Source organism: Octodon degus, unplaced genomic scaffold (genome assembly GCF_000260255.1).
Source record: "Octodon degus isolate 3935 unplaced genomic scaffold, OctDeg1.0 scaffold00067, whole genome shotgun sequence".
NCBI lineage: Eukaryota > Metazoa > Chordata > Mammalia > Rodentia > Octodontidae > Octodon > Octodon degus.
In genome coordinates, this window is record NW_004524643.1 from 4,763,870 (window position 1) to 4,787,309 (window position 23,440).

General features: G+C 36.6%; 1 protein-coding gene across 5 annotated transcripts in view; it reads left to right on the forward strand.

The window, feature by feature from the left end:
• Usp47 (ubiquitin specific peptidase 47) overlaps window positions 1-23,440 on the forward strand; it is a 105,728-nt gene that overhangs the window by 403 nt on the left and 81,885 nt on the right. The window lies entirely within an intron of this gene.

Sequence of the window (23,440 nt, forward strand, 5' to 3'; positions counted from 1 at the left end):
TGGCCGGAGCGGCGCGCGGCCGCGGGGGAGCCGGGCGGCGGGCGGGCGAGGAGGGCGAGGCGGCCTTTGAGGTCCGGACCTCGTCTGGGGAGCCCGGAGAGAGAGCCTTTCAAAGAAAACCTTCTGGAACTGATGCCGATGGGCACGGCGGGATGACCGTGCCGCTTCTGGCTGTGACAGGGGCGGTGGGTAGCGTCAGGGGCCGGTGAGCCCTGCACCCCGGAGGAGGCTTGCGAGAGGGCAGAGTTTGCTGTTAAGACTTTGTTCAACTCCTGTGCCGTAGTCGTGCTCGTTGGCGCTTCTAAATGGGACCTGCCCGAGATCGCTGCAAAGTGTAGTAAACGGGTTTTGGAGGTAAATGGGGGGAGGTAGCAGAGCGTGACCGTATGGACAGCTGAACTCTTTCGTTGTTGGGTTGTGTTTACCAATTTGGGTGACTTCGTAAATTGTTAAAAGCAAGAGATACGAGAAACCTTGACATCTTGGCTTCCCTTGAACAGTAGTAGCAGATTAAGGATAGATTCTAGCACTGGCCAGTGAATTTCAATATATTAATAGTATCGCTGTTGGCTTTATAAATATCACCAGTGTATTCAAACATGTATTTTTAACTGATGATCTTCAGGCTGATGCTTTGGGGTTTTATTTCTCATGTATCTTAGAGACACGTGTTGTCTTGAACTTAGTTGTGTAGGATCTTGATATTTATGAGTGATTATGACGCATTCTTAAAGTGTTTATCTTTTTTGCTTTTTTTTGTAGTTTGTGGCTGCATAAGCAAGTGAGATACAGTGTAGAAGTAATTATGCAGTTATGTACCTGTATAGTATGAGTATTTTTATGTTATCAGATGGACAGTGATGGTTGTTTTGCAGTTTTTTTAAGGCAGAGTTGTGTCAGGATTTATTCATCAAGCATCGCTAACTAGATGCCAAGCAGATAAACAGGTGAATTAACTAAAAATCTTGCTTGGAGTGCTTTCTGAACTAGTATTGCTTGAGCTCCAACCAGGGGCAAGGTACTTCATATTGCATAAGTAACTCTTATGCAAGGAAGGAAGTGATAGGTGCCAGGAGAAAGGTATAAACATGTATTTCCTTTTAGAGCTACATGTTGCTGGCTTTTATTCTTACAAAAAGCTAACAACCCTTTCTTAGTTTTTCCACTGTTGCAAAAATGTAACATTGGTTTTACTCTGCTTTAAGAAAAACCATGATTAGATATTTCCATAGCAATTTGATTTATAGAAAGCTTGATATAAACACAGCAACAGCTTCACATGAACTTAGCTGGTTGTCAAAACTGATACTGCAGCTGCTTTTTACCTTGTGGAAATTTAAGGATTGAACCCCTTTCCGTTAAGACTAACTTCTTATCCAAGGCTTCAAGTTCATCATAAACTTTTTCTCCTTTCTTCTTTTTTCTAGACTGTATGGTTGTATTTCGTATTTATTCCTTAGTCTCATCTTCGTCTCCCCCCTGTAATGATTGTTGGAAGCGCAAATGCATGCATAGTGCTTTCAGATCTGAAGGCCACCGTGTGAGAGCCTCCTTTTTTTGGCTAGTCACCTAACTGTGGTGACAGTACTCATTCTTCATCTGAATGATTGCCTCCACTTCCCTGCTTGCTTCTGGATTACTGGAAGCTGGTCCTGAACAGCACCAGCCATCTCTTCAGTGAGTGAATTTATTGGGTTTATTCCCCCTCTCCTCTTCCTTGATTTTTTGTAAAATCCTATACATTTTAAAAAATTAATATTGAGCATTCTAGCTGCTCACTCATTTAGTCAAGGCCTTTCTCTTAATTTTTGTGTTCCTAATTGTCACCTCTGCTTGATCTTTGTTGTTTCTACTAGTCCTTTTAAGTAGTACAGTGCCAAGGCTAAGAGAATGGTAGTGATCACCTAGTAATTAAACTCCTCCACTTCGAAGATGAAAAAAAGTAGGCTAGAGGATTCCAAGTGACGCATTCAGAGTCAAATAATAAGTAAATGGCAAAGAGAATAGAATACTCCCCCGGCCCCCAACCCTCTGTCTAGGGAACCTCTCTGACTCCTCCGGGATTTAGACCTTGATTGGGGGTATGTGTGCGTGTGTGTGTGTGTGTGTGTGTGTGCACATGCATATAGTTGCTAAGTGGATAATACGTTATTCTGGTCCCTGAAACTCAGGGACAGATGTACTTTGGAGGACCTTAAAGAAGCAGCTTAGAGTACAGGGTTGGCAAGCTATGTTCCATGAAGCTTGCAGCCTATGTTTGTATAGCCCCATGAGCTGAGTGATGTTTACATTTTCAAATTGTTGAAGAAAAATTGTGTGACACTTGCAGATATATGAAATTAAAATTTCATTATTGAAACACAACCATGCGGCTTATTTTTTCATTTTCTGTGGCTGCAACGTTAGTGTAGAATAGTTGCTGCAGAGACTGTGTGCAAGATAAACTTGAAACTATGTAGCGAGGTATTCAAAGCTCAGCACAGTTGGTTGTGGCCAAAAGCTGCCTTTCCCCAGCTTATCTGTTTTCCCATGAAACAAGTTTTTAATGTAGCCAAACAGGTTTCTCCCTGACTTCTTTTCACTTCTGTTTGTTTAGTCCGGTCTTTCCTATTTCTCTCTACTTAATTCAAACCTTCATAAATCTTTTTTCCATGAGAACCTTATATCATTTATTTAACCTTAGGGATCGTTTATTTGTAGAAAACCTTTATATATGAATAGAATTCATTTGGCAGTTTATAGTGCCACATCTATTGTGATCTGTACTATGTAAAATATTATTTCTTAGGAATTCTTTGCCAGCAGAGATCTTTCTCCCTCTTTGCTGTTTGTTTGGTATATATTGTAGATCTAGGACAGTATTCTTCCTGGAGTATATATTGAGTTCATTGATGTGGTTATGGGGTTGTAAGGAAACTTAGAATTCTAACCAGATATCCTCTGCTTGGAAGTTTCCACAGCATAATTGGCAAGCTGTTTTCCTACTTCATGACTAATCTCTGATAACATCTTTTTCTTAGAAGAGATCTGTTATTTTAAGTTTTTGCATTGAGAAATGGTAGGATCTCTGTAATTTGATAGTTGCCTCTGGATGAGACAAATCTTAAGTACTTCCCATTTTATAGCCTTTTCTCTTTGAAGATGGAGGAGGGAGTTGGAGGGCTCATCTCTGTTGAGTTTGTATATCTTTAGTTCCTTATCTGTTTCTCAGGTGCTCTAGCTAGGATAACCTAGCATTTTCAGTATTTCTTCTACATTGTTGTACCTGAGAATGAACAATCAGTGTGGTCTCTTCATTGATGAGAACAAGGCTTTTCCCCCCTCAGTTTCATTTTTGCTGTGTATCTTTGGATTGTGGTATATTCATAGTGACTTTGGGATTACTTGCTTTTAAATAGTATCCCAGTTTTAATTATGGTTTGATTGTTGTTTTGTTATTCTCATTCCTTATAAGAATTTGTGACATTCACATTTATCAAGTATTTACTGTACTGAACAATATAGGGAGAAGCTAAGGGTAAAATTATCCTCATAAATATCTTAGTATAATTAAGGATAAGGTGTATAGTCATGCTTTTAAGATGACTTACCTTTAATTACATGGGGCATATAGAGAAAAGATAGTAATATAATGAAAGAAAATGGGGAGAAATTTAAGTTTTGTCTCAGTGCATTTTTATTCTTTTTTCCATGCAGTTATTACTACTTCCATTTAGAGCTTTTTTTTTTTTTTCCTCTAAATGCCCTAAGGGGTGGTTTGGCTGGCTGGAGTGTTGTGGGGATCGAACTACAGCAACCTGAGGCTGACAGCTTTGTGGAAGCAGCCACTTAAACAACTGAGCTAAGGCCAGGCCCCCCATTTAGAGCTTTTTGACATAGTGATGATGACAAAGTAACCAGTATTCAGTATGATTTTTGTCACATATAAAATGTATATCACATATATATTTGGCTTAGTTGTACTTCCTAACTACATAAAGGATATTGATATTTTAGTAAACTTATTTTTCACCTCTATTGTCTGATTTCTTATAAAATTCCTTTATCAGTATCTACAGTAGAACCCAGTAAGTAAATATTCCCTTAATTTTATTTGTCCTAATTAAATTATTTAGAAATGTGCTAGAATGACAATTCCTGTTTTTGGTAAGTCTTATGAAATGAGCCTTTTCCTCAATTTTGAGGTAATTACTTTTCCTGTGGCAGTAAGAAGAATATCAAATTATACCCATCAATTTATCATTAAATAAATTGGAATGATTAATAAATTAAAAAAGCTAAATGCAGTTATATATGAGTCAAGTAATGTCAAGGAAGAAGTAAAAATTTAGGGTTGTAAACATCAAAAAATTAGAACCAGTATACTAAAATTTAAGCAGTTGGTTTTTTTTTTTTTAGTTGTATTTCTTTATATAAATTATTGGACTATCTGATTATAGTTTCTGAGATAGTTATTTATATAGTGCTGATACTGTCTTTTTTATGTTCATGGTGTTTATATTTTCCTCTGTTGTCTTGCTGTGTACAGTATTTGTCTTGAGTAATCTAGTCCACTTGTATGCCTCCAACTTTGTAGGCTTTTTTTTTCCTAGCCATTTGCCCTGCACCTACCAAGATTGCTTCTAAAATAAACAAGATTATGACATATCTATTTTGAAGTTTCTAATTCTTACTCTCTGATTGCAAATTAAGTAATAGGTACTACTTATAAAATTTGTGCCAGCCACTATACTAAGCAGTTTACATATTTTCTCTCATTTAATCCTTAGAAGTACCCTTTAAGACAGCTGTTCTTCATTATTCATTTTACAAATGAAGAAACAGGCTTAAAAGGTTCAGTAATTTGCTCAGAGTTATATAGCTATTTGCTTCTAAGTCACAGTGGCCTTAACTAGTAGGAATGTCTGTCATAATGTAGCCTCATCTGTTTTTTTAAATATACTTTTTATCAAAGTTATATGTGTACATATTTATAAAACTTAAATAGCTGTGTGGACCTATTTACAAAATTTATAGACCTGAAAATTCTCCCACTGTCTTATTTCAAGCTCCCTGAAGACAACCAGTTTCAATTCATTCATTTGATACTTAGCTCTTTTTGTGGAACCGGGGATTGAACTCAGGCCCTTGCACTTGCCAGGCAAGTGCTTATTCTACTGAGCTATCTCCTCGGCCCCTTAATTCCATATTTTAAACTAGTATTTTGACAGTGCTCCTTGATTTTTTTTCAGTTTAAGCTATAATCCATTGACCTCTAATGGAAGGTGAAAGTTACCTCATCTTTAATGATCCATAAACACACATACAAAGCTGGCCCAATCCTTCATATATTTTCATACTGTTTGGGCATATCAATGCTACAAGGTTTATATTGTAACTATAAACTATTCATAGTTGATCTGGATAGTCTACTATGATTATCTTCCTTTTCTGTGTAACACTTGGTTTTCTCTGAACTATCTTTTTAAAAAATTTTGCTTTACTTGTTTTTCGATGCATTTATTTAGCTAAATGATTCTCAAGCTGGGTGCCCCCTGAACTACATGCCCACAGTATCAACAAGGCCCCTGTTAAGCTCTGATTTAACTTTAGGTCTCTGTCAGGGGTATTAACTTTTTTGAGTTCAAATCTACCACTTTAGACTCTAAAATTCCCAGTGCCTTCCTACTTGTTCCAGCTGAACTTTAAATTTTTTTTAAGTTAAAATAAATTTTATTTTTTTCAAAATCAAGAAACATTCATATCATTAGAATTCTCAAAGTAGAAAGGGGTAGGCAATAAATATTTAAAGATTTAAAATTTCTGAATTTAATTGAACTTATAACACCACATTTCCAAGAAAAATGAACCTTTTGCACAAGAAATTTGAATAAAATCATATCAAGATACACAAAAATGAAATTGTCCAAAACTTATTGTAAAGAAAAAAATAAAGCATATACATAAAAAATATTAGCTACAGAAGAACAAAACTAAATAGCATTTTATTCCACATTAGAAAGAAAGAAAAAAAAAAGACCAAGTGTGTAAGAAACTAAAGGACTGAAAGAAAGAAAAAAAAAAAGGTTAATTTTTTTTTTAATCTTTTATTCATGTGTTTATTTGCTACAGGGTCTTGATACACCGCTTGGACTTGTTTTATTTTATTTTATTTTTTTTTGCAGAACCGGGGATTGAACTCAGGCCCTTGCGCTTGCCAGGCAAGCACTTATTCTACTGAGCCATCTCCCCTTGGCCCCCACAGCTTGCACTTGTAGTGATCCTCCTGTCTCAGCCTCCCCAAGGCCTGAAATTATGGGTGTGCGCCACCACGTCTGGTCTTGGTGGCCAGAACGGCATGCGGTACCGGGGATTGAACCTAGGTCCTTGAGCTGTCTCTCCAGTCCAGCTGAATTTCTTAAACCTACAACATCTGTGCTGCTGTTGTCTTGTTTGCTTCCTTTCAGTTCTAACTTCTGTGTCTTTTATTTGCTTTCTCATTTGTCACTTTTCTGAGGGAGTATATTTTCTTAAGCCTTTACATGTCTGAAAATGTTTTTTCTCTTATTTTACAGTTTGGCTGGGCAGAGAATTTTCAGTGTGACATTTTTTTCTTAGACTAATGAAGGCATGCCTCTGTTGTCTGCTTAGTGAGATATTAGCATCTTTCTCACTGTCCTTAAACTTTTAGTCCTCTCTGGAAGCTTGGGAATCTTTGCCTTAAAAATTCCAAAATTCCTGTCTTAGGTATCTTGGCATAAGTCTGCTTTTATCTGTTCTGCTAGGTTCAGTGCAGTTCGATTTATTGTAGAATTTATTTTAGCAGTTCTGGAAATTTCCTTAAAGTAATTTCTTTAATTTTCTTCCGTTCATTTTTTTCTGTTCTTTCTGTTGAATTCTTACCATTTAGGTGAGCCTAGTGCCTGGTTTAATTTTGTTTTCCATTCCTCCCTCTTTTGTCTTTTTTTTTTTTTTTTTTCGGAACCAGGGATCGAACTCAGGCCCTTGCGCTTGCCAGGGAAGCGCTTATTCCACTGAGCCATCTCCCTGGCCCCATTTTTTTTGTTTTGTTTTGTTTTTTGTTTTTTGTTTTTTTTTGTCTTTTGTCTTTTTGAGACAGCGTCTTGATATGCAGTTTAGGCTGGTCTTGAGATCGCTTTGTAGCCCATGCTGGTCTCTTGCAGTGATCCTCCTCCCTCAGCTTCTGTGTAGCGAGACCCTGTACCTGGGATTATAGGTGTGCACCACCACACCCCACCTCCCCTCTTCTTTCTAAGAGATCTTTTGCAACTTTATTTTCCAATTCTCCTATTTTTTAATTTCTGCTACAATAAAACCAAACCCCCCCCCCCCGAAAACTGCATGTTTTAGTGTGTATAGTCTTAGGAAATATTGGTGGTTGTCTTCTCTGCATATTATTTTTCCTCCAGATTATCTCTTTGTTTGCTTTTGACTTTGACTTTTTTTTTAAAATGTATTTGGTACAGGGTCTACAGGTCTCACTATGTAGATTGGACTTGTAGTGATTCTCCTGTTTACAGCCTCCGAAGTGCTGGGATTACAGGCATGTACCACCACACCCAGGCTCAATCGCATCTCAGTGCTCCCTGGAGGTGGGACCAGCACTGCATGCCAGGAATGGAACCCAGGCTGTTGTGTTCTGCCTAAGCAGTTGCTTTAATCCACTGAGCTATCTGGCTGGCCTTATGGACTTTGATTTTTACATTAGACAATTAGATGGATAATAATGATTGCAAGTGTATACATGTTTGAGACAGAGGCCTTAAAAAGCTGAATGGGAATTTACCAGTTGATACTTGTTAATTTCCTTGTAGGATGAGGTGTCTGGATAATTTCCTCATAGATTCCCAGTGTTTTAGTCTGTTTGGCCTGCTCAAGCAAAATACCACGAACTAGATGGCTTATAAACAACAGTAATTCACTTCTCATAGTTGTGAAATCTGTTCTCTTACGTGTGTGTTTTGTTTTTCAATTCTTCATGTTAGGGAAAACATTCAATACTGTAGTTGTTTTTCTGAGGCAGGCTTATTTCACTTAACATTGTGACCTCCATTTGTATCCATTTTCATGCAGATGACATGATTTCATTTTTTTAGAATGGCTGAATGATATATACGTACATATGGCATCTAGGATGATTGTATATTTTGGCTGTTGTGAATTGTGCTGCAATAAATATGGATATGCAGGTGTCCCTATGGTATGCTGACGTTAATTCCCAGAGGTATATGTCAAGGAGGGGTGTCTTAGTCACTTTCCTTCTTTCTGGAACATGGTGCCTAGCACCTGCAACTTAGCAGGTTTGTTTTGGCTTAGTTTTTGAGTCATAGTTAGCTGGCACCAAGAAAGGAAGGCACAGTGGAAGAGACTGGATGGAGGAAAGCTGTTCATGTCATGGCGTCCAAAAAGCAAAAAGAGAAGGAAAGAGCCAGGAAGGGGGATATCCTCTCCTGGTCACAATCCCAGGAACTGGCCTCTTCCAGCGAGCCTCCGCCTTCCAAAACCGAGCAAGCTGTAGAGCCCCACAATCCAGTCACTTTCCATAAGCTTCTTCCTCTGAGTGCCTGAGTGTCTTATGGACATCTAGATATAAACCATAAGTGGTATGGTGGGCTCATATGGAATTTAGTTTTAGTTTTGTGAGGAACTAATTTTCATAGTTGTACTATAACTTCCCACCAGCATTGTAGAAGAATTTCTTTGTTTCCCAAATCATTAGCAACACTTTTTTTTTTTTTTTGTATTCTTGGTAATAGTGATTCTATCTAGGGTGACATAGTCTCAGTGTAGTTTTGATTTACATTTCCTTGATGCCTAAATATGTTGAGCATTTTTCATGTACTTACTATTCATATGTACTTTTCCATCCATTCAGTCCATTTGCCTTTTTATTGATTTGGCTACTTATTTATTGAGTTATTTATGTGTACTATATAGTAATCCTCTGCTGGGAGAGTAACTGGCAGAAGTTTTCTCCCATTTTGTAGGCTGTCCTTACTTGATTGTTTCATTTGTTATGCAACTTTTATTTGGTGTAGTTGTAGGGTTTTTTTTTTTTTCTCGTATCTATTATTTCTTGCCCTTTTGGAATGCTATTTAGGAAGTCATTGACTGTAGCAGCGACTTAAGTGTTTCCCATGTTCTTTTAGCAGTTTCTTTTTTTTTTTTTTTAATTTTTATGTATTTGGTATAGGATCTTGCTACACTGCTGAGACTTATACTAATCCTCCTCCTGTTTTTAGCCTCCCCAGAGCTGGGATTACAGGCATGCACTACCACCCCTGGTCTCAGTGGCTGGCTCAGTGCACCCAGGACAGGGCCAGCACACTGGGGATCAAACCCAGGTCCTTGAGCTTGCCAAGCAGACCCTTAGACTGCTAGCTACTTCTCCAGCCCTATTTTTGTATTTTTTGTCCTAATACTAATGATATAGGGGAATGAATTGCCCAACCTGAAAGGTACCTGGGATGAGTTTGTGTTCTCTAAAACTGAAGAAACAAACGGAGGTTAAGAGCAGAACATTTATTGGGGAAAAGAAAGCTATGTGAGAGAAGAACAGAAGGGGTGCTGAAGTGGGTTGCCCCCTCTTCTAGCAATTTCATAGTTTTAGGTCTTATACCTAGATCTTTGATCCATTTTGCTAGCTGGTTTTTGTTTGTTTGTTTGTTTTTTGGAAGAACCGGGGATTGAACTCAGACCCTTGCACTTGCTAGGGAAGCACTTATTCCACTGAACCATCTCCCCGGCCCCCCTTTGATCCATTTTGAATTGATTTTTTTTTTTTTTTTTTTCTGTAAGATGTAGGGCTGTAGCTTCAATATTCTATATATGTTTAGTTTTTTTGGAGTATTCCTTTTTTTTTTTTTTTTTCTTTTAGTCAGAATCAGGGATTGAACTCAAGGCCCTTGCTCTTGCCAGGCAAGCACTTATTCTACTGAGCCGTCCCCCCAGCACTATTGAGCCATCTCCCTGGCTCATCATAGAGTTTTAAGTTTGTTTGCTTATTTATTTATTTATTTTTTGGCGGAACCAGGGATTGAACTCAGACCCTTTTGCTTGCTAGGGAAGCGCTTATTCCACTGAACCACCGGCCCCGAGTTTTAGGTTTAAATAGGTCAAATTTAATTTTTACATGAAAACTATTTAAGTCTCTTTTATTTTCTCTTTTTTATTAGTCACCTCAACATTTTGTGTCTTAAACCGGATATGGTGGCACATGCCTGTAATCCCAGTGCTAGGGAGGCTGAAACAGGAGAATCACTATGAGTCCAAGTTGCAAAGAGAGACCCTGTATCAAAAATTTTAAAATAAATAAATAAATATATGCTAAAAACAACAGCAACAAAATTTTGTGTCTTGTGACCAGAGTGTAGTTTTTGCCAAGCTGCAGGGGAGGAGATATGAACATTTCCAGAATAGCAGAGGACTGTGATAGCCCAAGTTGGAAAGAAAAGATTGTATCAATTTGAAAATAGAGGCTTGGAAAAATCTTAGTATTACATATGTGTTTAAATAGCTACTGCAAATCACACTTTCAAAAGACATCTATTAAAACAAATTCATTTAAGGTTCAGGCAGCATGTATAGTAGACATCATGATCTGCAGATGCATATTTTATGAGGTTCATTTACAGAGTTTTTAAAGTGTTCTCCAGGTATTGCTTTCTTAAAATATAATATACACTCTCCTTTATAAAAGGCTTGCATCAAAATTTTTGTAATTGGCAGTGATGGCAAATAATTGACAAAATGTGATCTTTCACTTTGGGATTCTGAGCCTGCTTTTCAATGGGTACAGTATAAAGTGGGATGGATACAGGTCTGTAAATAAATTGATGTGTCTTCTTTGCTCTACTGTGTACTTCAGTTTGCTTTGCTTTTAGGTGTGGGAGTAATTCTATCCTTTATAATAGAACTAAACTGAACCTTGTATATGTAAACTAATAATAGATATAAACAATTGTGCTTACACAGAGCTATTGTGTTATAACTTGTTGGGAATACAGTTTTTATGAAAATTACTAAGATACGAGTAATATGCTTGTATATATCTCAAATTTTGATATTTTTAAAAATGTACCTAAAAATCTTGCCCACTGAATAAACTCTAGCCTCTCTAATTTCATACAAGAAAATTTTCCTGTTTTTTTCTCTTAGCTTGATTGTGTTTTTCTAGCTCTGAAACTCTATAGCTTTGTATTTTTTGGAAGTGAAAAATTTTTATCTTCAAGTTGTTATTTATATTAATGCTTTTATTATATTAGAATTTCCTCAAAATCAAGACACCATAACCAAAGTCACTAGGTTTTAATACTAGTTGTATAATGTCAGACTAGTTGATCTCCCAGTACCCTAAATTATCAGAATAATAGTAACTACTCAGTAACGTCAATAAAATTGAGTTGATACATATAGCATGACCTGCATATTATAAACATTCAATGAGTATTATCTGTAGTTACTACTTTCACTGCTATTGCTATATTCATCCTTTTGGCTTTCCTCAGGAACAACACAGTGTGCTGCTGTATATTGTACAATAAATATTTATTGAATAAGTAAAAATGAAGTCATATTTTAGATTTGTTAGTCATTTGCAATTATAGTTCTGATTATAGCTTGTCAGCTAAGTAACTTATTGTCCATAGTACTAAGCTAAATGAATGTTAGATTTCACTGGTTCTTTTGTATGATCAAGTAAGACCTATCGTTTTGGGGTTTTTTATTTGTTTGTTTTTGGTGAAATTGGGGATTGAACTCAGGTCCTTGCGCTTGCCAGGCCAGCGCTTATTCTACTGAGCTGTCTCCTTGGCCCAAGACCTATCTTTACTGCTTTGAGAAATAGAACATTTAAAAAGTGCAAATACTAAAAATATTGTGTAAGCCAATGAAGTCCTGAGAAAAACTGGTCTGAAATATTTAAATAGTTGTTAAAATAATTTACTAGATTAACAAATTACTTGTTTGTAAGGATTCAATGTGAAATGTTATTTTAAAGATCCATTTTAAGAATAACATATCTGAGAGAACTTCATGTGTTTGATAATTCTAAACTTCTATAACTCTGGAATAGAATTCAGTAACATGAATAAAAGAGATTGTCCCTGTCAGTTGTGTTATTGTGCTTTATATATATTTTCATGTTGTGTAGCTGACTGGTGTAAGAATTGTATTCTTTCACATAGTAGTACACTGTGCTTATGTTAAATAGAGGACTTTATAGTGGAGAAAAGTCAAGACTGTTAAGTGACATAATTAAAATAAAGATCTGGAATTTATATTTTTCTGAATACAGTGACTAATACTTCTGGTAGAGTGGTAGATTGACCTTTAGGAAAACTGTGAAAATTATAAACCTGAGTCATTGACTTAGGTGGAATTTTCTAGTATAACCAAAGCATTATAGTTTGGGTCTAAAGCTCTTTCTTTTTTCAAATGATACATATTTTTATTTAATAATAAATGGACTTTTAATGGTACCTGGGAGGAACCAGAGGTTCAAAGATGAAAAAGGAACCTAGCCTCATTCTAGCTTCTAGTCTGCCTAATGGAAGAGACAGAAGATGAGACAGATGTGTATTGGGGAAATAAAGTGGGGCCATAGAGGAAGGAGCATCTGATTTTATTTAGGGCATTCTGAGAAAATGGAACACTTGGACTAGATTGTGAAGGAAGATAGGACTGTTCGAAGAGTGGTGAAGCCTTTAGTTAAAAGGAATAACTTTCAAAACAAATGTTTCTAGTGTTTTGTTTTGTTTTGTTTTGTTTTTAATTTATTTGTGTGTGTGTGTGGCCAGTTCAGCCCACCAGGAGGCGGGGCTGGCTGGCATGTGGTGCTGGGGGATTGAACCGCAGTCCATGTGCTTTGTCAAGCTTGTTCCAAGTAGGTGCTTTAGACCACTGAGCCATCTCACCAGCCCCTGTAGTGTTTTTTTAAATGGCAGAAATCTAGTTTAGGTGTTGGGGCAGGGTGCATTGTTGTGTCTAAAAATTCCAAAGGTTTTGTATGTCTAGCAAGAATGTAGATTTTTATTGTGTAGACACATTAGGGGGTAAGAAATACTTGGAGATTTTTTTCTCAATAAAAAATTAACAGAATTGTCTATAATTTTTATAAATACTAATTGCTGAAACTTGTTCACAGACATTTTTACTTACATAAATGTTTTATGTTTAATGCATTAATATTAAAAATTTACACAAATGAAAATGAGAGGGAAACTTGCTAGTACTTTTTTCTCTAAGTTTGCAGTTACATAATTAGACAAAAGAATGAAATGTTTCCCATCTTAATACATCTTAGCACATTTTCTATATGTGAGTCATTTGGCAAGATATCCTTTGGCATTTTTGTCATTTATTTGATGCACATAATGAAAAGGTTGATGTCTTCAAATAAGGAAACTGGACGACCTCTTAAACTTAGAAATAGGCCAGTGGTTCGTCCTTGTCTATGTAGATCTATAGTCTCAAACAGTTTCTCACACCTGCTGTTAGAAGGGAAGTTTGCAAGTGTGAGGCTCAGTGTACTTCACATAATTTCTGCTTTTCCCTGAGGGCCAAGGCATAGGCTTGTAGTGATGTGCTTTTCTAGCTGTGAGTGCGCAGTGTGTTCCTGTGTGCAGCCTCGATAGCTGTTGCTCACTGTGTGCCTCACCACTGCTGTCTGTGGGCAGTCGTCTTGATAGGAGCTGTAGTACAGAGGATCCCCTCGCTCACCCGCTTCTTTCTGGGCAGCACAGTGACTGAGCACAGTGTTGTAAGTTAGGAAATGAATGAAGTCTTCTACAGAATATCCCCAGTGTTCCGAGTAACACTAACACTTTAATACAGGGGAGTCTTGATTACAATCTCAGTTCTAGGTTACAATAATATATACAATGCTGGTGTGACTTATCTAAAAGTTGTAACATAGTTTTAATAAATAATAAAGTAGCTATCTGTGAACTTACATTGTTATCATCTCATAAACAAAGTTGTATGTTTGGCGTTTTAATCTTTTTATTTTTAAATTTACAGTAGATCGGTAATTTATTACTTTTGTCTGTTTATAGGTGTTGCAATAATGAAAGTAAACTGGTGAAAAATTAGATCCCTAAGAACAAGCATCTTTATTAAAGACGTGAAAAAATTTATGTGTTTTAAAATACTTACCATCACATTATTTACCATTAGTGTAATACCAATACAACTTTAAGTGCCCCCAAAAATTAAAGGGATATAAAAAAGTGAATGGCTATGTTTACTTTCAGGGTGAAGAGCAATGTACCAACCATAAAAGTTCATAGTGGAAGAGCTTGAATGCAATCTTTTTTAACAAGTCAGGTTTACTGATTTTTATAGTTTACATTTATAGAAAAAGCTACGTGTATAATAAAGTTCACCTTTAAAAGTACATAGGTTTATATAGCTGTATAGCCACTACAGTAATCAAATTTAGAATATTACCATAATTTCAAAAAAGTTCTAGTTTACCTCCTTTTTTAAACTCCAGGTTCTAGCAACCACTGATTTGTTTCTGTCACATTTGACTGTTTATAGACTGTTATATAAATGGAATCAGATAATGTATCTCAGCTTTGAGTGTGGCTTCTTTCAGCTCGCATAAAGCACTTGAGAGTCATCTGTTGCGTGTATTAGTGATCTACTCCTTTTTATTGATGAATGCTGCAGATCGTTTCTCAACTTACCAACTGGTGGACATGTAGGTTGTTTGCAGTTTTTTCATGATTCTGCATAAGGTTCTGTAAATATTTGTGTATAAGCTCATGGATAGATGGATGTTTCATTTTGTAAGAAGTTTATTTCTGAAATTCTATATACTGTTTTGCATTCTAGTCCGCAGTGTGTGAGAATTTAGTTAATCCTCATCCTTGTTGAAACTTAGGAGTGATGGGGTTTGTATAGAAAAAACATTTTAGCATGGCGCCTGCATAGCAAGCAGTGTCTTGAGTTTGATTCATGATACAAACAAAAAAATTTTTAGTAAGCGTCAAGTAATATCTCTTTGTTATTAATTTGCATTTCTTTAATGATTGATGATATGAAACATCTTTTCATGTGCTTTCTTATTGAGCCTAATCTAACACTTTGTGCAGTTACATATGTTTAAGGTTTTGCTAGGTGCTTACAGGGAGGAAGGATAAAGAATATTCTGAAGAAGTAGGCTTTTTATGTTTGTTAAGCTTTGTGAGAAGAATATGCAGTCAGAAAACAAAAGATCTTTGCAGATTTTCCTCATTTAATAGTTTCTCTTACTCTAACCACCAAGGATAGTCTTCTGAAATTTTACATACTGTAAATTGTAACATTACTTTTATTTTATATGATAATTAACCTTAAATCTACTCTAAGGATAGTAACTGACAGTTCTATAATAATACCTTACTTTCTATGGTATTTTATAAGTTATAGAGCATTTTCAAGGAATTATTTTTCAATATTCAGAAAAACTTTAATATAGAGGAGACGTAATTAATCTCTTGGAGGAGGCTGAATGTTGAAGACAAGTGTTTTGTGTACGATTACCTACCTGAAAGGAGGGGGTCACTCTGACCTGAGCGTTCTAGCCTGGAGTAGGCTGTGCAGTGCTGTTCTCATCTACCATGGGCCACTCCATAGAAAGTCAGTGTTTAAATAGTTCTGAATACCCCTAACGTTTTTGAAATGGTAACTTTTCATGTTTAGACTATCATGGGAATATAATAATTTTACTTCAAAGTTTTCAGCCATGATTTAAATAAAACACACGGTAACAGATAAACAAGCGCTGATTTGGTAATATTGCAGTAGAACATTCAAAACCTGTAAACAAGTTGGTTCTATCCCAAGCTGAGTCACTGCTTGTCAGCAGTAGCCCACTCACGGAGGAAAACTTAGCTGTACTAAAAGAAAAAAAAAAAAAAAAAAAAAAGAAAAAGAAAAATCACAGGAATAATAATAAGGATTTATTATTTTGTCTCCTGAGAATAGTTTGAGTTTCTAAGGTTAGATACTTAAAATTTTTTTTAGTGGGTAACCTATGACCATTACTGGAACAGTTATTAAATGGAATTAAGGCAGAAGTGGAAAGAGTATTGGTACAGAAATGAGAGAAAAAATAGTGCCTTGCAGTTTTAGTGCCACAAATATACCAGCATCATAAAGTCACCTATAGGCTTGCATTGCTTATCATTGAAGACCTATGTTCAGATGTAATATTGAGTGAGTCATTTCATGTCTTGGATTTCTTTTTCTTTGTTTGTAAAATACGAACACTGGTCTGATATCAAAAGATATAAATACAATTTTGTGTAATATGTGATTAGCTATTTAGTAATTGGCTTTCATTGTCAAAGTATGTTGATTGTAGTCAAATACATTGTAAATTTAAAACTCTGAAACTTCACATTTTTAGTTTTCTAGTAATTCAGTGCTAAATATAGTTTGTTCAGTAACTAAAAATAAGTTATATAAGATCAAAATAGTTTAGTAGACTTTCACCTTGTGCTTGCCAGGCAGGTGCTATGCACCTGAGTTATATCCCCAGCCCCAGATAAATCTACCTGATGTATATTCCCAGCCCTTTTTTTATTTCTGAGACAGGGTTGTACTAAATTGGGTAAACTATACTGAAATTTGTGATCCTCTTGATTCAGCCTCCCACGTAGCTGGGATTACATGGTTTTTAGCTTGTTAGTAATACTCCCTGGTGTATATTTGTAAATGTTTTTCATTCATGGACTGTTCATCCATGAATTAGTTGGTAGAAACTTAAGTTGCTTCTGTTTGACTGTTTTGATAATGCTGATATAAACAAACACCTGTTCAGTTCTTTTGGTTATAACTGGAAGTGAAGTTGGCAGATCTACATAGTAGTTTTACTTTTTTTAAGGCCCCACAGCAAGTCATACTTGTTGAAAAACTTAGCATAACCTGAAATGATTTTGAGTTTGGTTTTCCAGAAATGATAGTCACAGTCTAATAAAAGCTTAATACCCTCGGCTGAGTGTTCATGGTTTGTGTAAGTTTTTGTTTAACTATCCTAACTATCACATTGAGTGAATTCCATAGCAGCAGTGGCAGACCCATGGTATGTGTGCTGCAGTAGGCATGTAGGCATGCAGAGCCCTCTCAGCAGGCATGCCAAGTCACCCCAGAATTGCCCCAGCAGCTGAGCATTAAAGTTTAATTGCAGTGTTGGCACTTTGTGACAAATAAGTAGGTTTTGGGTTGCAGTATGGGCATTTGGTCTCTAAAAGGTTCACCATCACTGTCCTATAGCATACAATTTAGCACAGTGTTAGGGCAGTATTCTCTAATCGCCCCACATAAAATAGTATTTACACATTATTGAAGACTGTATTTTCATTTTTAATACAGAGTAGTTTCTTGGCATTCTTTCTGTTTAGAGATCTTTCTTTGGCTGTTCTTTTAGGTTTGGTTTCCTGTCAAGAAATCTTCTAGTTTTTCTTCAACTGAGGCCTTGATTTCTCTATAATCCCTGGAGAGTATTTTCACTGAATGTATAACTGGGTTGACAGTTCTTTTCTTTTCAGCCCTTTAAAGGTGTTATGTAACTTCCCTCTGCCTCTGGTTTGTGATGGGAAATCCTTCAGTTGAGTTATTTTGCCCTTATAGAAGAGCTTTTTTTTTTTCCTCTCTCTCAAATTTTCAAAATTCATTCTTTTTTAGTTTCCAAGGAATTCATATGTCTTGACATAGATTTCTTTAGACTTATTCTCACCTCAGCTTTTTGAATATATGGGTTTATGTCTTTTGCCAAGTTTGGGAGGGTTTCAACCATTATTTCTTTGAGTACTTTTTTAATCCCACCATTTTTCTCCTTTCCTTGTGGGATGACATGATGGTTTAATCCTTTTTTAAGTCTGTTTTTTGGCTGGCCAAATAGCTCAGTTGATTAAAGTGCTTGCTTAGGCAGACGCAGGGGCCAGGAGTTCGATTCCCAGGCCTGCCGTGCTGGCCCCAACCCCGGGCTTGCAGAGACAGCAGTTGAGACTGAGTGTGGTGGCACGCGCCTGTAAGCCCAACACTTGGGAGGCTGTAAACAGGAGGATCACTACGAATCTGATCTATGCAGTGAGACCCTGTAGACCCTGTACTAAATACAAAATAAATAAAGAAATAGTCTTTTTTTCCCCTTTCTTAAAATGCGTACTTTCTGTTTTCATCTTCAGGGTCACATATTCTTTGTTGAGATCTTCATCCTTCTGTTGTGTCTACTTAGTGAGTTATTTTAGTTTTATTTGTGATCTTTGCTAAGATTTTTTTCCCATTGGTTTCATGCATGTTAATAATTGCTTTGTAGGACATCTTTGTGATAGTTATTTTAAAATTGTCACAAAATTATAACATGCATATCACCATGGTGTTGGCTTGTTTTTCTCATTCACTTTGAGATAAGAATTCACCATCATCAACCTTGGATTCTATGGTTCCTAACTTCTCTGCCTTCTCTAGCCTTTACTGTTTTGTTGTTTAACACACATTTTAAATTGTACTTAGAAGGAGGAATAGAGAAGCATCTATTTCCTGTTTTTGAACTGAGAGTATTAGATATTTTCAAGATTTGAATATTGTGTGTGGGTCTAAGATTAGATAATGACTTTTTAATGCTATGTGAATTAATGCACTTTTTGGGGAGGAGTATTGGGGATTTATTGAGAGGAATACTGTATTATGGAGCAACATACATCCCCTGGATCCAAAAACCCTTTGAGATAGGACCTTGCTAAGTTGCCAAGACTGGCCTCCCAACTTAGTCTTCCTGGCTCAGCCTTACAAGTAGCTGGGATTATTGGTGTGTGCCACCATACTGCCTTTTTAAAAATTTCCTTGTAAGGGTTGCCCTTCTGAGTGTTATTTTTGGAAGTATGTATTACTTGAAATAGAAGAATCCTAGAAGCTAATTGTCATAAGCCTTCTCTGTTTTACTTGTAGATATACTTAGTTTCTTTGTCTGTTTTTTTATGTAGTGCTTATAGATTGTCCATTCAGTGTTAGTGTGCAAAATTAGTTGTGCTTGGTTTTTGGTTAGTTTTCTGTACACACATTGTATTGTTTGCCCACACTAAGAACATAGTCTTAACACATCTTCCCAGATCTTTTTCATGATTTCTTCCTACCCAAATTGCTTTTGTTTTCTTATCCTACCATTGTTTTATCTCTTAGATTAAAGGGTAGGAATTGGACTAACCTTTAGAATTTTTAAATAATGTTTAAATTTGCCAAATTTCCTTCTAACTTTACACTTAGTCTCTAGAAACAAATGTAAATGCAGTATTGAACAGAAATCCCAAAAAAGCATAAAGGAAAAAATTTCTAAATCTTCAAAGATGACAGTGTAACATATTAGTGCAATTCCTTTTTCCTGTACATTTTTCCTCCCTCTTCTCCATAGAGACTTAAATGCCATTATGTTACATTTTAAGACTAGCATTATTTCTTAGTGTCATATATTGAACATTTTTCTTCTCAGTGACTTCATGACATTATTTTTAATGATTACATGATATCCAAACACTCCCAGGTGATCATCTTTTCTCAGCCTTGGGAGTAGCTGGGATTACAGGTATGTGCCATCAAGCTTAGCTTAAAATGGTTATATAAAAAAGATACTGTTGAGCTTTGCAGTGGTCAGCTTTCTCACTGCTGAAACCATATACCAGCATCCACAGTTTAAAAGAGGAAATGATATACTTGGCTCATGGTTTCAAAGGATTCTACCCCCAGATACCTGGCTCCAAGGCAGAAACATCATGAAAGTGAACAGAGCTGCTTGCTTCATCCTGGTTGGAAAGGGGAGCAGAGGTACAGCATGGGAGAGGACCAGGGCAAGAACCAGACACAGTATGTGTACAGTGCCTGAGGTCCTGGTCATGCCTCTGTGACACAGCCAGACACGTGGAGAAATATAGTTTGCATGCCCTTTTGGCGGCATTCAAGTTGACAGTCCATGTAACTGCTGCAAGCTTTGTGAAAGTAGAATAATTTTGTTTGTTTGTGATATAGCCACCAATTCTGCTGTGCCTTGGTTCTTTCATTTATTTTTCTCAGCTACATCTGCATTAATGTACATAACAGTAATTTATTCATATTTTTCTGTTGCATTGTCTGCCAGTCAATAAGTCTAGTATAGTTTATCCATAAAATACTAATGTTGGATGAATATAGATGGATCCACACACAGATGAATGGGTAGATATTATAGTAGTGAGGTTTTTTTTTTGTTTGTTTGTTTGTTTGTTTGTTTGTTTTTCCCTCGGTATTTTAGGGAAGGGTCTACAAGGGTGTTCAGAGTCTCACTATTTAGACCGGACTCGTAGTGATCCACCTGCTTGCAGTCTCCCAAGAGCTGGGATTGTCATGTGCCACCAGGCCCAGTCTCAATTGCAGTCTCAGCATGCCCCGGGGGCAGGGCTGGCATGGCAGGCCTGGGGACCGAACTCCTGGCCCCTACTCCTGCTTGCAGGCACTTTAATCCGCTGAACTATTTGGCCAGCCCTAATAGTGAGATTTTGATGGATTGTGAGATAAACATTTTCTGACTTACAGGTATTGTGAAACTTTTTCTGAAAGGTTGTCTCAGTTTACATTTACACTAACTGTTTGAAAATTTTTGCTTTGAAGTATGATTTTTAAATGTCATTTTGCTTATTTATAATTTTGCACTTAAGAATTTCTTTGTAAGCTATTTTCTGAGAATGTCTTTTGACTTTTTCTGTTGTATTATCTTTTATTGATTTATGAAATTTATTGTACAATAGTAGTACTGTGTTATATTTGTTGCAAATATCCCCTCCCAGTGGGTTACTAAACTTTTTACTCTGAATGGAACTTTAAAAAATCTTTAGTTTCAGTTGGCATTAATCTTCTTCTTGTGTGTGTTTGTAACACACACAGAATCTTTCCTAGCCCAGGATTTTTAAGAATATTATTTCATGTTCTTAAGGATTCATTATTTTACCTTTCATATTTACATTTTTAATTCACCTGACATTTACTTTATTGGTAACGTATGATATAAAGATTAGGGTTTTTCTATGTATACCTGCTTATTCAAGGATCATTTACTGAGAGGTTCATAGTTTCTCTAACAGAATTTCCATGTGTGTTTGGTTCCTTCATGGAGATAACTTGCCGTAACAATAAAGTGTTATTCTGGTTCTTACATTTTCTTACTAATTCTTGGTATTGGGTTAAACAAAACTCCATCTTATTTTTCAGGAGTTGCATGGCAGTTTTTTTTAGCTTTGCATATTTATGTAGATTTTAGCAGTCTCCTCCTCCACTGACACAAATGTACACAAATTTTGTTGGTTTTGGTTGGAATTACATTTCTGAGTATAAAGCTGTATTTGAGTTGATTTCTTTACAATATTGAGCTTTTCAGTTTATTAATATATCTTTCATTATCTTACATTTTATCCAGGTCTTCATTAATTTTTTACAAAGAGATTTTACAGTTTTTCCACTAAAAATTCTTACAAAGTTATAGTTAGCTCTGTTTCTGAGTACTTTATATTCTTAGATGTTATTATAAGTAGCCTTTTTATTGTTGATATATTGATTATTAAATATGTAACACTATAATTTGATAGCTATTGTTAAAAGCAGTATTAAACTTTTTTTTTGTATTTTAAGGAATAGTCTACAGGGTCTTCAGGGTCTCACTATTAGATTGGACTCTTAGTGATCCACCTGTTTACAGTCTCTCAAGAGTTGGGATTACAAGTGTTAAGACTATTAAGTTATATATTTCCATGTATTAGTTTCTTATTAAGATATGCAGTTTACAGATATTTTCTCCAATTTCTTTGGCTTGCCTTTCCACTATAATAGGGTCCTTTGATGCACAACATTCTTAATTTTTATTAGGTCCAAATTGTTTGTTTAATTTGTGTTGTGTTTTGCTGTATACATTTATATCTTTGAACTATTTTGAATTTATTTTTGAGGCTGTTTATTTCTTTTTGTATCCCCTTTTTTAAAGAGACAAAGTTTTTGACTAACAGTAAACAACCAATCTAGAAGAGTAGTGCCAAATATTAGAGTCACAGCTTGGAAGAGGCAAAGTGGTAGGTTTTTAAACCTGAAATCTGTAAAAAGGAATGGACTAGGCCTGCAGGTCAGCCTGAGGGCTACCCAGTCTCCTCCTCAGCTCTGGTTTCTAGGAAAATGGCCGCTGGCTGGCTGGCTGGCTGGCTGGCTTTCTTTCTTTTTTCGTAAATTTATTTAGTACAGGGTCTCACTGCACAGTTTGGACTTGTAGTGATTCTCCTGTTTTCAGCCTCCCAAGCGGTAGGATTACAGACGCGCTCCACTATGCCCAGTCTTGGTGACCCTCTCAGCACACCCCCGGAATGGGGACAGCACAGCAACCCCAGGGATCGAACTGGGTCCCTGGGTCTGCCTAAGCAGACACTTTAGTCTGCTGAGCTATCTGGTGGGCCCTACACTTCAAGCTACTTTAGTTTTTACTTGCAGCTGTCAAGTAGTGTTATGCTTTGTGTCTAGTTGTCCCCGCAAAGCCTCATCCAGTTATGAGATGGACTTCTAGAGTTTGTGACTAATTCATGACCAGTGTTGGGATTATGGGTGTGAGTGCTATACCCAGCCTGAGGTGGAGAGCCTGAATGCAGCATGAGAGAGACAGACTTGCTTTCCTGTATTCATTGTTGCCACTATTACTCCTCTTTTTAAAAAATGTATTTGGTACAGAGTCTCACTATGCAGCTCAGACTCATGATTCTCCTGTTTTCAGCTTTCCCAGCGCTGGTATTATAGGCATGTACCACCATGTCTACTTTTTTGTGTGTGTGTGTGTGGTACCGGGAATTGAACTCAGGACCCTGTGCTTGCCAGGCAAGCGTTTATTCTACTGAGCTATATCCCCGGCCCCGCACCCCAATGTCTGGTCTTGGTGGCCAGCAGCATGTGGTACCAGGTATCAAACCTGGGTCCTTGCACTTTCCTAGGCAGGTACTTAGACAGCTGAGCTATCTCCACGGCCCTAATCCTCCCTTTTGCTCCTGCTGTTTTCCACCACCATGAACTGCTGCTCTCTGGCATGTGCTGTTCTGCCTTGGCGCCAGCATGAGTATGAACTGAAATCTCCACTAACTGTGAGCTAAATAAATCTTTCCTTCCTTCATTTTGGGTGTCAGGTATTTTGTCCCAGCAATGAGAGAAAAGTAACTGAGACAAGTACTTACAAATTCAAGAGAAGAAGGTTATATTTAATCATAATTTGCTTGATGTAGTCTTTGTTGCTGTTCTAAGATTCTTTGTTATAGAACTTCATAGGTTTTTAAGATACTTTCAATAAAGCCATTTAAATTTTTTTCCTTCTGGGCTGGTGAGATGGCTCAGTGGTCTAAAGCACCTACTTAGAACAAGCTTAGCAAAGCACAGGGACTGCGGTTCAATCCCCCAGCACCAC